We start from the raw sequence: 13,822 nt of genomic DNA, 5'->3' as shown, positions 1-13,822 counted from the left end.
CCCCCATTTACTGAGTTTAACTACAGGTATCGTAGCCCCCTAGCATGGGTGGCATACTAATTTTGTGTTTTGCCCTTTCGGTAGGCGTTATGATGCCGAAATGGGTCCCAAACATGTATATTTGCTTAGTTTAGAATAAACTAATAACGAAACTTTGTCCATTCATAGCATGGACTCGCCTTCATTTGTTAATGATGAGGAGGTTCTAGGAGATCCCGTGCCTGACGAGGCGGTTCGCCCTCGAAAGAGGGTGACCCGTCCTCAAGAGGAGGTTCGGGAGCAACGCGTCGAAGCCGATTGTCGTTGCAAGGAGGATGTGGTTTAGGAGGCTCCTCCCAACTGGGATCCTAGGGTCCTCAAGTGGGACCCAGACCATCACGTCTCGATCAGGGGTTGACGCGGCATTGTGAGTCTTTTGCGCCTCCATTTTATTTCTTTCTTTTTTCTTCAAAACAAGTTTTTTACTCTCTTTTGTGCCTTTCCTTTGTTAGAGTGAGCCTAGCATGCGCCTATACGGCTATGGTGATCTACGTGGTTGTTTTGAGAGTTTGCCCGAGGTGGCAAAGGAGGTTTTGGAGCTTTCGGGGATCAGCTCCCACCTGGCAGCTCTTTGGGATTTGTCGAGTCAGCCTGCGTTGTCGGATTTCCTTCGGGGATTGTTAGAGTTTTGGTGGGATACCACCAACACTTTTCACTTTTCATGGGGAGAGATGACGGTTACCCGTACGATTTCACTATGATTACGGGTTTTCTTCGGAGGCGAGCCCGTCCTAAAACTTTATGAAATACTATTTTGATGTGTTTTTTAGCTTTAGACAACTAATATTACCCAACTAATAAAACTTTATGGAGGTCGTTAAGGGGTCAGACGAGAGATTGCGTGACCTCGTGGGGGATCGTCTTGCGGCGGCTCTTCACATGTATGCGCAGTCTTGTCCATACTCGGTCCTTGTCGATGAGTTATCGGTTAACGAGTTTGATCGGCAGTGTACACCCGAGCAGCTAGCTCGGATATACATTGTTCACGTTCTTTCTGTCACTATCTTGAGTGATCGGAGAGAGTGTTTCGCCGTTGGGTTATTTATCTGCCTCAGTGATTTGGGGTAGGTAGGTAACTTAAGTTGGGCGGAGGTGTCGTATGCCCTTATGCTTATAGCTATGGGCAAGGCGACCCGGGTGATGGATTCCGCGGCAGCTTCTTAGGTGCCTCGGATCTCCCTTTCATGGCATGGTCGTATCCTTGAGGTGCGTACTTATCCTTTTTTTTTCTTTTAATCGCCATTTTTGTTTTCTTTTACTTATTATTTTTTGCTTGTTCTAGGCTTAGGGATATTCGTACCTTCCTTTCTTAGTCCCCAAGATGCTCGGGGCTGCTTGTTTTCCTATCGACCATCTACTGGTCACGATTAAGAAGAGATGAGCCACTGCAGCCGGTGACTTTCGCCAGAGGATCCTTTCGGCGACTCGTGCGTCGGTGAGTATTTCAACCACATGTGCATCTTCTTTTTTTTTGTTTATTTTCTGATGATTTTTCATGTGGCTGTGTTTATAGATCGATCTTCGGCCTTGGAGTTTGATCGTCGGAGTCCCTGAGGCTGTCTGGTCTGGCATTATTCGTTGCCGTTTTCGGGCCTTTTATCAGGGACTTCCGGTCCTCTAGAGGATAGACGCTTGGTTTTTAGGCGAGCGTGTCCTCTGGCAGTCTTCATCCGAGGAGCCTATGGTTCCTACAGATCCTCCGATCCGGATGTTGCGTCCGGACTTGCTGTTTACTGAGGATCGAGCATATTCTCGGTTATCCAGAGGAGCAGCTGGTGCTGCCGGATGCATCTTACCAATCTTTCATTGCATCCATGCTGACTCCTTTCCCAGGTTTTGTTCCGGTTAGTATTTTACCACATGTTTTTATACTACCTCCGATCCAAATTACTCACAACTTTGGGGTATTATTTGTGAGATATAAAATATTCCAAAGTTGCGAGTAATTTTGACCGGAGTTAGTATTTTTCTTTTATTTTCGGAACCTTGACTCTCTTATTGTGTTTTCAGCGAGTCGAGCTGGGCGGTTGAGTGCCTCCCACGGCGGAGGTCACGTATATCGATGCTTTTCATTCGGTAATTTGCGAGATTCTCCCATCAGCGGAGGAGGAGGAGGACATACCGTACATTCCTGAGACGGTTGAGTCGGTATAATTATTTTGTATATGTATTTGTTTTTAAATAGTTTTTTTTCATATACGTTTGTTTGTTAACTATCCTTGTATTTGGAACAGGTACCGCGAGAGACCGTGAACGGCATGGTGAGGACTTTACGTGCTTTCCGATCTGCTTATCGGAGAGCCCACGTGGCTTTATCATGCCATGATCATCAGATGGTCGCGGTAAGTTTATTTCTTTTTCTTTTATCAAATTTATTACACAGTTTCGTGTATTAATTGTACAGCAGAGTCGCCGAGTATCCTAACTTCCTTTGTATTTATATTCTTTTTTTGAAAACATATGTACATATTTTTTGAATATACATATTTTTTTTGTACATATGACGCACATTTTATATGTCATTATTTTTCTTTTGTTTCCATGGTTTTTTTTGTTTTTTTTTAATAAAAGCAAAAAATCAAAAAATTTCCCGAGGGAGAGAAAGGGTTCCCGACTTACCCCCCTCTAAAAAATAAAAAAAAAAGGAACAAAGAAAAGAGACATAAAAACGAAAGTGAAAAAGAAGGGAAAAAGAAAAGAAAAAAGAAAGAAAGAGAAAAGGAAAATAAGAAGAAAATAAGAAAATAAAAGAAAAATAAAATAAAATAAAACATAAAAAAGGACATTAGAGTTAACAAAATTTAAGCGTATGATTATTCATAAGATTTGGTTAATATTCCGTTATTATGGAGTTAAAAATACGGAAATAAATCAAAACGACATATCACGACAGACTAGACGCGCGGAACTGTATGTCTTGCGCGTGGCTGTCGCGCGCATGTGAACTCATGAGTTGCGCGCGCCACCTGCGGATGAACTTTCCTTAGAGCGAAAATTGCCGAAAATTTGCCCCTCTTGGGTCTATTTAAGCGTGGTTTTGTGTAGGCTTTTGATCATCTCGCATTCATTCACTTAGTAGTGTTATAAAGAATTAAAAAGAATTAATCTCTCTAAATTCTTTCCCTCTCTTTTTTTTTTACATTGATCAATGGAAAAAACCTTTGAACAACGGTTGAAGCAATGGGTCACTTCCCTTTCAACTGAGGATAAACTGTCCTTCAAAATATACCACTTTGACCCTCTATTGAATTATATGCAGCTAGTTATAAACTTTGATTTTCTCCATGTTGCTGTCAATCACTGGGACTCGAACCACCATCTATTTCTTTTTAAAGGGGATGAAATTGTCCCATCACCTGGTGAGTTTGAGGCTCTACTAGGCTTCCCTACAAATACTCTTCCTGTAACACATGCCCCTAATTTGTCAGATCCCAAACCTATTTTTCAACGATTTTTTGGTTTGAGTGACAATGATATGGTTAACATTGGAAAAGAAGAAGGCGAGCATTTAGTTCAATTTATTGAACATTTCGTCGCCCCTCGTGACAACTTGACTAAACAACACTTTAAAATTCGTGCTTTATGTTATTGTCTTGTTGTCAATTGTTTACTTAAGACAGGTAAAGAATACGGAGATTATTCCATGGTGTCCATAGTAGAGCAAATAGAGGGATGTCATTCACCCGCTCCTTTAGGTTTAGCGAAAACCGTTCTATGCTTGAATCGCCTTAGAGGAGACCCTATTAAGAATGGTTTCATGGGAAGTCCACTCCTATTACACGTACGTTTTTTTTTTCGTCGTAAAGCAACGCAACTTAGGAATTGCGATGGCCTTACCATCTTCATCGATGCGCGCGGATGGTGCGCGCAACTAATTTTGATGCGCGCGCCACCTGCTCGTGTAATGTTCAAATTAATTTTCTTCGTTTGTTTTTTCAGATTTGGCTCATGGAGCGCTTGCGAATTATTGAACAACCAGAAAATTTTGAGGCTCATGGAGTGAGAACATTCCCCAGACGTCGAATTCTCTACAAACATAAGAATGAAGAAGAATGGACGTTGTTAATCTGTCATGGGGTTCCCAACATACGCTTTGTGATTCCTTGGTGGAACATAAGTAGTATGGTTGGGAATAGTTTTAATTGTCCCAATATTAGGCTTTTAGGCCTATCTAGTAGTACTTACATTTTTCCTTGTAGGGTGATGAGACAATACGAAATGAAACAAGTTATCCCCCCTCGGGATTGTGATGCCCCTAAAGATGTGATTTTTAAACCTGAAAGGATCTCTCGTTGGATGGAATATTGGTCAAGTCTCCCTAGGTGGGTAGTACAAAGTCCTAATGCGAGCATTGTGTTATCCTCCTTCTACAAGGCTTGGATGAATGTGGCGGACAAGGGTGAGCTAAACAAGGCTCGATCACAAAATCAAGCCGCCTCAGTTCGCAATCTACCCAAACCTTTAATGCATTTGACCACCACTACTCCTCCTAGTTGCCAAAACAAAGGGGTGAGAAGAAAATTAGACTTCTCATTTCCTAAGGCTCGTTCGAAGGAACCAAAGAGAAAGGCTCCTCCTAAAAATGCGCAACAAGGGGTGAAGATTGAAGAACCTTCACCAAATACTCGCAAGAAGGCCCCAACAATTGTTAAAGGAAAAGGAAAATAGGTTGTTAAGGCCTCAATCCCTAAATTGAAGAACAATGTTTGGGTTAAAAAGAAGAGTGAAGGGGAAAGCTCTAAGGTCGCGGAAACTACTGCGATGGAAACTACTCCTCCGTCTACCGTGACAATTAAGGATATAGTAAAACCTTAGAGCATTACACTATATGTTATTAGTTTAATTCAAATAAAGTGGAATCACTACTTTTTTTTTATCTAGTTCAACAATGCCTCTTGTTTTTTTTGAATTTCGAATGGAATAAAATGATCTTTATTATATATTTTTTTTTTATATGAACGAATCATAAAGATTGCCTACGTATTCGTATTGTGAAATCAGGTCTTTGCGTAGTTCTTTGCAATGTTTGTATTATGTTTTTTTTTTCTTCAACCTCTTATGTAGAAATTGAATTAAAAAATTATCAAACTTTATTTAATAATTTAAATCAAAACTTAATTTTTATTTTCCGGGTATATGTTATTTTAAAGAAACGCCCTCTTTATTATCGCAACTAAAAATCACAATTTTATTCTCGCACAAACATTCTGGGTTCGTAGTTCGTCATCATGTGGCGCGCGCAACGTCTAAGGTTGCGCGAGCCTGTCGCGTGCAACTGATTCAGTTACGCGTGACATCCGCACGCATCTATTTTAGTTGCGCGTGACACCTGTACTACGAGTGTTAAATTTTTTTTCGCATTATTACTCCCCCCCCCCCCGTGTGAAGAGTTTTTCGTGGTGTTCGAAAAAATTTGAACACTTGAATGGCATTTGTTTTGTTTTTAAACTACCCCCCAAGTGTTATGAACTTTACCGTGTTATTCGGTAAAGTGCGTAACACTTAGAATCTTTTAATTGAATGCTAAAAAAAGTGATTTATTTAATGAATGAACGAGTTTATCCAGATTTCATATGTAATATTTTTTAAGTCGATCAATGTTTATTAGTTAGCAAATTTCATCACCTCCAATATCCATTAATCTGACAGCTCCTCCTGATAGAATTTCAATTACGCTGTACGGCCCTATCCAATTAGGTTTGAATTTCCCTCTTGGATCGGTTGGTGGGCCTCTTACCTCTTTTAGTACAAAGTCACCTTCTTTGATATTTCTGGGTCGTACCCTTTTGTTAAAATGTCGCGCAATGCGTCGTTGGTATACTTGTACATGATGCAAAGCTCTTAATCGTCGTTCATTGAGGAATAACAGCTCTTCATAGTGAATGGATTGAGATCATACAAATATATACAATAAGTTATGTTTATATTGAGATCATACAAATAGGGTTTAAAAAATAACCAAAATGAATGAATCAAAGTATATTTTTCTATCATTTATAATAATTAGGCAAACAGACATGCTTTATTGGCGTAATATTAGATGCCTTATCAGTTAGCTTTTTAGGTCACATTGCTCTCCCTTTTTGGGTTTAGTGTATAATTAGCAATAGAGTTTGCTATCATTGAAATCTGACAACTTTTATGGTATTAAATTTCAAGAAACTATTGATAACCTAATATAAACAACATAGCCATGTATTCAATGAAAGAAGCCACTAAATTAGTGTGATTATTTTCCAAAATGCAGAAATGCAATCATGGTGACTTAAATTTCTACTTTTCACCAAGTAGCATTGAACTGAGAATAGCTTCAGCCATACCTTCAGCATATGGAAATAAATGTCCTGCCCCTGCTAATTCATGGTATTGAATCCATGGAAGTTTTTGGGCAATGTATCTTTGCAACGTGAAAGGTACAAGGAAATCGTCATCACCCTGCCATAAATGTACTGATCCTTGTTTTTGTTCAAAGGGATTTGTTAGGTTCATTGGACTAAATTCCTAACTCCCAAATCCAATCATCATGTCACGATGGAGTGACTCATATTCTCCTTGTTGCTTCACTTGCTCCTATAAAAAATAATTTTCATGATCACCTTAGTTATATTATCCTAGGATATCAGATAGCTGCCTGGTAAAGGTAGTTACTAAATTGACATCAACTTACATCATTTTCTGAGTCCATAGTGTTTAACAAGCACTAGAAATAACTACTAATCTTGACACTATAATATCCAATGTATCTAATTTTGACGTTATAGACAGATATAAATCATATGCAAATCCAAACCCATATCAATGCAACCAAAGTTATACTTTGTACATAGTTAATCTAAAGCAAAGAGAGAAACTAGCTTTACCATGTGATCGGCTCTAAGTTTAATCTTCTTGTGTTTAATTTCAATATCCTGTTCACTTAATACAGCTTTTCCAGCGGCAACACTGGAACCAGGAAAAAGCTTTTGAGTGTTCCACCAGTAAGTAAGCCAGGGAATGTAGTGAACAACCCTTTGTGCCCATTGATCCTCTGTCGGTTGTTGTTGAAAGGCTTCATTAGATAAGCTCTCAAGGAAGTCAATCCACCAGTAGTTCACAACTGGTGTTCACAACACTGCTCCTGCTAGCCTGCAACAACATACCAGAATACTATTTCATGAAAAATTATCCACATATAGTATGATCTTACATCAGCATAAGAATATATGTTCATTTCCACTAGCTAAAAATATTACAAAATAAAATCCTTAGGTGTTGACACAATATAATAGATTGTGTAAAGAATAGCTCAATTCAAAGGATCATGTTTACAACCACGTCATTTAAGGCGATAAGCTGAACATAAGACAATGAAGTACTTCGTATTATTTCTTTTGATATAGAGTGTGAAACCCTAATTTTTAGTAGTGAAAAGTGAAGATAATAAATTAGTGGGTTCTTAACAATTATAAAAAGGGCAAACTAAATTGGGATAGATGGAGGGATGATAGTCTTTCTGTGTCCAAATGGTCGATAGTCACAGACTGTTTGTTATGGCATATAAAGTTAAGTGCATCTGCCTCCATTACCTCAAAGCAAGACCACGCACCTTAAAAGGAATAAGAATATTAACATTGACGTTTGCATCCCATCATTATTTATTTATTTTTCTAGGTGAGGACCCTGATAAGGCCTCAACCCTAGGTAAGGTAAGAGAAGCTATGTCGCCAAGTACCCTCACTTGGTAAGATTCGAACCTTAGACTTCTATGATCTACGGTAAGTCCCTTACCTAGTGAGTCTGGTATGTCCTATAGTTAATTGAATAAATATATCATATACTTTCTACTCTATACATGAATTATTACCAGATAGTTCTGCCTAAAATTTACAAGTCTTTACTCTTTACTCTCAAGTAGAAATTTTCCAAAACCACACTTTTTAATTGGTAATTTAATCTTGATGTGAGTCCATTGGTATAAGGCCAAGAATACTGAAATTTTTTCTATGGAGGCGGATGCCCGACGCATCCGTGCACCCATTTTCTCTTAAAAAGGCGGAATGAACATTCCGTTGTTCAGTAAAGAACATACATGTGTTTTGTAAAGAACATATAGTTATTTCATAAAGAACAAACCATATAACTGTATTGTAATGAACATATAGTTGTTTTATAAAGAACATATAACTATTTTGCAAAAAAAAAAAAAAACATCCAACTTCATGTTCTTTATATATATACAAAGAACATCCGAAGAGGTGATCAACTTCGACCCGACTCAAAAATAAGGGTGGGTTTAGACAAGCCTAAAAATGCTTTTTCAGTTAAAAATCCAAACTCGACCCGAAAAAAACCGGAAAAGCACTCTACATTTTCCGGGTTTTTTTGGACACGATATATTATGTTAAGGCCCAGCCCGACCAAATTTTTTATCACCTCTAATGATAATGTAATGTAATGAACATTATTTTCATTCAAAAACCACCATAATCTAAAGAAAAAATTCAAAGATCATTTAAAAATAAACAATTAACATATGTCACAAATAAAAGTAGATTATTCTGACAATCAAAGAACATGAAGATAAAGAACATTATATAACTGCACGTTATGTTCTTTACAATTTTATAACATGTTCTTTGCACTTTAAGTGAATGTTATTTACATTTCTATACAATGTTCTTTACAATTCTATAATATGTTCTTTTCACTTAAACTAAATGTTCTTTATGTTTCTATGAAATGTTCTTTCCGCTTGTTTTTTGGAAGAGATGCACCATGTGGATCGTGCATCCGTCTGCACGAACCACGCATTGCAAGAATACTTAGTAATATCCTCAAAAAAAAATTAAAAAAAAAAACAACTAGATAATATCAGACAAAACATTTCAATAAAGCCTTTAATCATAGGTACAAATGAAAATATTGTCATTTAAGTGGTATGGGTGATAAATCATATTTATATAGTTTTATTTAGGCACATTTATGCTAGTTTTAGAGCTTTTTCATAGTCTTCTTTTAGTCGTTTTTAGAGTCATGTCTGCATAAGTTATTATATGTCACTCTATTATGCTCCCTTCGTGTTTTTCTTAATGTTTCTGGTGATCTCATAGTCATTTTGACGCTTTTGAAGTGTTTGGAGATAATTCGGGTCATATTTGAATGGAAATCGATGGATCGAGTTCATTGATCAAGGGATTTATGCTCGTGGATGTTGGCTCTAAGTATTTTATGCACGGAAAATGAAATAACATCCACGAGAGTCGCTATGGACCTTACGGAAGCGAATTTGAGTTAGAAACGGAGAAAAACGAAGGCTTCCAAGATATCAAAAATGACTTTTTCTCACTGTTTTGATCATAAGTCGAGTTCTACATATTTTATTGAAGAGATTCAAGTTGCGTTGGAAACTAGACTTGAAGAGCTTTCCAACGATAGGTTGCACGCCTCGAGAAGATTCTTAGAACAGAAGTTATGAGCATTTGAATCTAAGCAATGCAATCAGTCAATCGCAGGCTGGCTGTGCCCCTGTCCCGCGCCCCCTTGAAGTTGCTACCGCCACTGCCAGAGCACGGGAACCACCCTGCGGCCGTGGGTCTGGTCGAGTGATGATGAGCCACGGCAGCCTTAGTTTCTCTCATGCCACATCATCAAATATCATCCAATTATATTGTAGCTTATGCATTTATTTATTTATTTTTATTTTAATTAGCTTAGAATTAGGCTTTAATATAAATACTTGAGAGAATTTTATTTTCTTCTCTTATGCTTTATTTTCTAGATAGAACGTTCTTTTGAGTTAGGTTCCTCCATTGTTAAACCCTAGTTATTTCTCTCCATTAATTCAATCCTTTGAGGTATTTCATTCAATCTTTCGTTCTTTATTTTATTAATTATGAATTCAAGTTTATTTATCTCTTTAGTTTTGTTTATTTCAATTATGAGTGAGTAGTCGTTTTCTAGGGTTAAGTGATGGAAGCCATGTTTATATCATGATTATTTGTGCTTAATTATTTATAAATTTATGAATTAGGGTTTGAATAATTCCAACTGATTTGTGCTTTATTGTTGGATTCATATAATTGGCCAATATCATGAGTTAATTATTTAGCTAATAAAAATTAGAATTCAAAGATCGTATTTTTAGAGGCTTAATTACAATTGGCGAATTTGATTATGTTAGCGACCGAACTACATATGTTAATTCGTAAGTGTTAATACCCGACCGTAGGATTAACAAGTGCTTTAATTATTCGACCTAGTTTGTTTATTAATAAATTATTTTGCATTTCTTGGATTGGTATAAGCATGGTGGACCGAACATATGCCCTAGACCTTTATTTATTTGAGAACAACTTTATTTTTATTTTCATCTAGTTTAATTAATTGATTATCACTTCACTCTTCGTATATTGAAATAGTTTATAATAATTGGGCAAAAACTAATAGAACATGTCTCCTTGTGGGATTCGGCCCGTATTTGCTAAGTCACTGCTAACAACAGACACCGTGCACTTGCGGTATAACTTTTTATTCATCAATCACTTACACAGTGATAGACTACACTATCACATCATTATATTGGGTTGAGTCTGAGGTGCTCACAAACGTCTCTTGTGTTACCATCACATAACTTATTATAAAATCGGAATTCTACTACAAGATAATATATAATTATGAAGGTTTTGGTTGGGAACTATTACTACCCCCGTTAAACATTATGTGCAACTTTGAAAGGGTTTGCAGTTACCAATGCAAAACTTAAGGGGCAAGATTAGAGAAAGTTAAGTAAAGTAATTAAAGGTATAGGAGAGAGAAAGTAGGACCCTCCCATATGCAACTTGGTGGGAAAATCAGTCCTTTAAGGAGGGAGTTTGTTTTCCCACAAATTTTCACCAAAATTTCAAATGGTTTGAATTTTTTGGAAGTTTAAAATTCCCTCCTCCTTTAAAAAAAAAAAAAAAAAAAAAAAAAAGGTAGCATTCATTTTGTCACCTGCATTTATAGCAACCATTCTCCATAAACTTTTCTTAGGCTTATAGTCTGGCAGTTACCAAGATGGCAAGATAAACTCATAAACTTAATATGTTGGTGTTCTAAACTTCTAATTGTATGATATAATTTCATTTACATTACAGGTTAAGAAGATGTATGAACATTTGCCATGTTTTAGTTATGCTGAAGACATGCGTAAGAGCAACTTGGTTACAACATGCTTACAGTAACTCTTATTGAGAATACGATTATTTATTTTGTATTTTAGATAGCTATAAATGATAAATTTGTGATTGTGCATGCATTTGTGGCGTGTTCTAGATGGGTTTAAATCCTTTCTAAGTGATAAGAATGGTACAGTAATGCATGTATGTATCAAAGGAAAAAGGATAGGAATGGAATATATTGGTACGAGATAATGAAACTAAAAACATATGGACTACATATAGGAGAAGGGTGGGAGGACTTTGTTAATGACAATGAAATTGATAATGGGGATACTATGGTTGAGCATTATGCTTTTGGTTGTTCATTTTACACAAGAATTTTCAGCACCTATGGTGTAGAGAGGACATGCCACACTGAAATAGGAAATAGTAGTGTATAGAGCCCAATTAACAAAGAGTAAAAATGGTATTGCCTTTTGAGAGGCAAACTTCAGTGGTTGTGGCTTTTAAAGGGTAAACTTTGATAAGGGTGTGTGTGTGAATATATATGAGCCAACAATTCTCAAAAATCACTTTAAAAGAAAAATGAAAGTCAAAAGGACCCTAGGAAAATTCCCAAACTAGAAAAGGACATCAAGCACAAGCACATCACAAGTTTGTGTCGTTCCACTTCCGACACACCTATCTTCGATTAAAATTAAGCTTCTAATGATCCTCAATTAAGAATTCAATTCGATTAGTTATTCATTCTACACATAGAATTTTTTTAGCGGGTAAACATTAGAAATTGTACCCAAAATTATCATAATAATACATCTATATTTAATTCATATTATATTTTATTTTAAAATATTTGCAGACTTATATCTCATGTACCAAAAAAAGGTGAACCCATTAAGTAGTATTATATGTGAAAGGTCTTCAAAGTTATGAAGGTCGTATATAAATGTATTTGCAAAATGAATATGAGCATGGAAACTTTGATGTGGAAATTTTATATTTGTTTCTGCTCTCATTATGAATTGACTTAAAGTTCAGTAAAAGGTCAATTTTAAATATGAAGATTAGGCCAACACTTTCTAGAAGGTCGGGTTAAGAGATGCTCATTGATCATGCAATGTGAATAGTTTGGTGATCTCATTCTAATTGTTGCTTCGTTTTCAAACATTTTCTTTAGTAAGTAATACAAATTTAACTGCCAACAAGAACATATACAATGCACTACATAAAAATTAGATTATACATGTGGGGAATATATCTGAAGGAACCCCAAACTGCATGTCCACCCATGGAATACCCAATCAGATAAAATTTGTTCCCTAACTTTAACTGGTCGGCTAGCTCTTCAATATCGAAAGCCATGCTTTTCAATGTTCTTTTTGGATCAGGATCACTTTCTCCATAACCTGGCCTGTCAAATGACACTATATACAATCCCAACTCTTCAACGACTTCCTGCGAGGAGAGAAAGGGGGGAGGCTATAAGAGCCTTTCTTGTATCCAAATAAAAAAGGACATTTTTCTAAAATACATTAATGACAGGAACTCTTCACAAGATAAGCGAACTAAATAAAGAGTAGTTTTTTCTTTCAGTAGTAATCCTATGTTAGAGTTTGCTTTACCAAACGTTCAAGAGATTTGCAAAAATACACAATAAAACTATATGTAATAAATTTGCAAGAGTGACATGCAAATCAATGAGATGAACTGGGAGCACTTATATCTGACGATGTTGTAACACTATTCATGACAATGTATTGACAATGAAGAGGATTATGTAAAAGCTAAAAGCATGAGTTTGGATATATTGATCATGAATGATTTTTGGAAAATCCATAACATTTATTTATTTCAAAAGAAAAACCCTTTACTAAAACATGTTAGTGCTCAATAGTGAAATCCAGCATCTATTATTAAAAAAAAAACAAAAAAAAAATATTACAATATATAAGGTATAATATACTGCATCATTTGAGCAGTCCAATTCATGTGGATGATTAATTCTTTAAAAATTTTAATGTTGATATTGTTAAATTAAAAAAGAATTAAAAACATTGGTGATAAGAATAACCGAAAATTTACCCAAGGAAGATAAGCTGCAACAGCTACACTATGCCTAGAACCACCAAAACCATGAACAAATATGATCTTGAACTTGGCATTCTCCTTTGGTACACCAGTCTCTTTGTATGCCAAATATCTACCATCCCTCAGCTTCACCCTTGGTGCAGTTATGGATGGTCCACCTAGAAGCCCACATATCCGTGGTGATGGTGGCAAGTTATACTGAAGTATACTTGTCACCATTATGACGATGAGTACGATCACTCCAACATTCTTCAACATGCCTAAGAATTTTTTTGGAATGTTAGGCATATACAAGTTATATTAGGCTAAGAGATTTTCTTTCAACTTTCTTTGATTCACTTCGTTATTTGGTAGTGTAAAAAGGTTCTCTTACTTATTTGGATATAATGCATTGGAAAAATTTCTTGCCTTGACCAGCTAAGCACCTAGTTTGAGTCTATGAAAGATTAATGCTTATAAAGATGAGACATCATCAACACAAAATGCCTTCTCAAATTGATTTAGCCTCTGTGACATTACTGCAAATAACTTGTTGTTTTCTACATTTTTTTCCATCT

The 13,822-nt window shown here is 36.2% G+C and overlaps 1 pseudogene; it reads right to left on the bottom strand.

Annotated features, from left to right (window-relative positions):
* Positions 1–6,312: 6,312 nt before the first annotated feature.
* On the bottom strand, positions 6,313–13,523 carry LOC110722375 (annotated as a pseudogene).
* Positions 13,524–13,822: the final 299 nt, after the last annotated feature.

This window comes from Chenopodium quinoa, unplaced genomic scaffold (assembly GCF_001683475.1).
Source record: "Chenopodium quinoa cultivar QQ74 unplaced genomic scaffold, ASM168347v1, whole genome shotgun sequence".
Lineage (NCBI taxonomy): Eukaryota > Viridiplantae > Streptophyta > Magnoliopsida > Caryophyllales > Amaranthaceae > Chenopodium > Chenopodium quinoa.
Note: the sequence above shows the minus strand (reverse complement) of the source record. Positions and strands in the feature narration are given on the sequence as shown.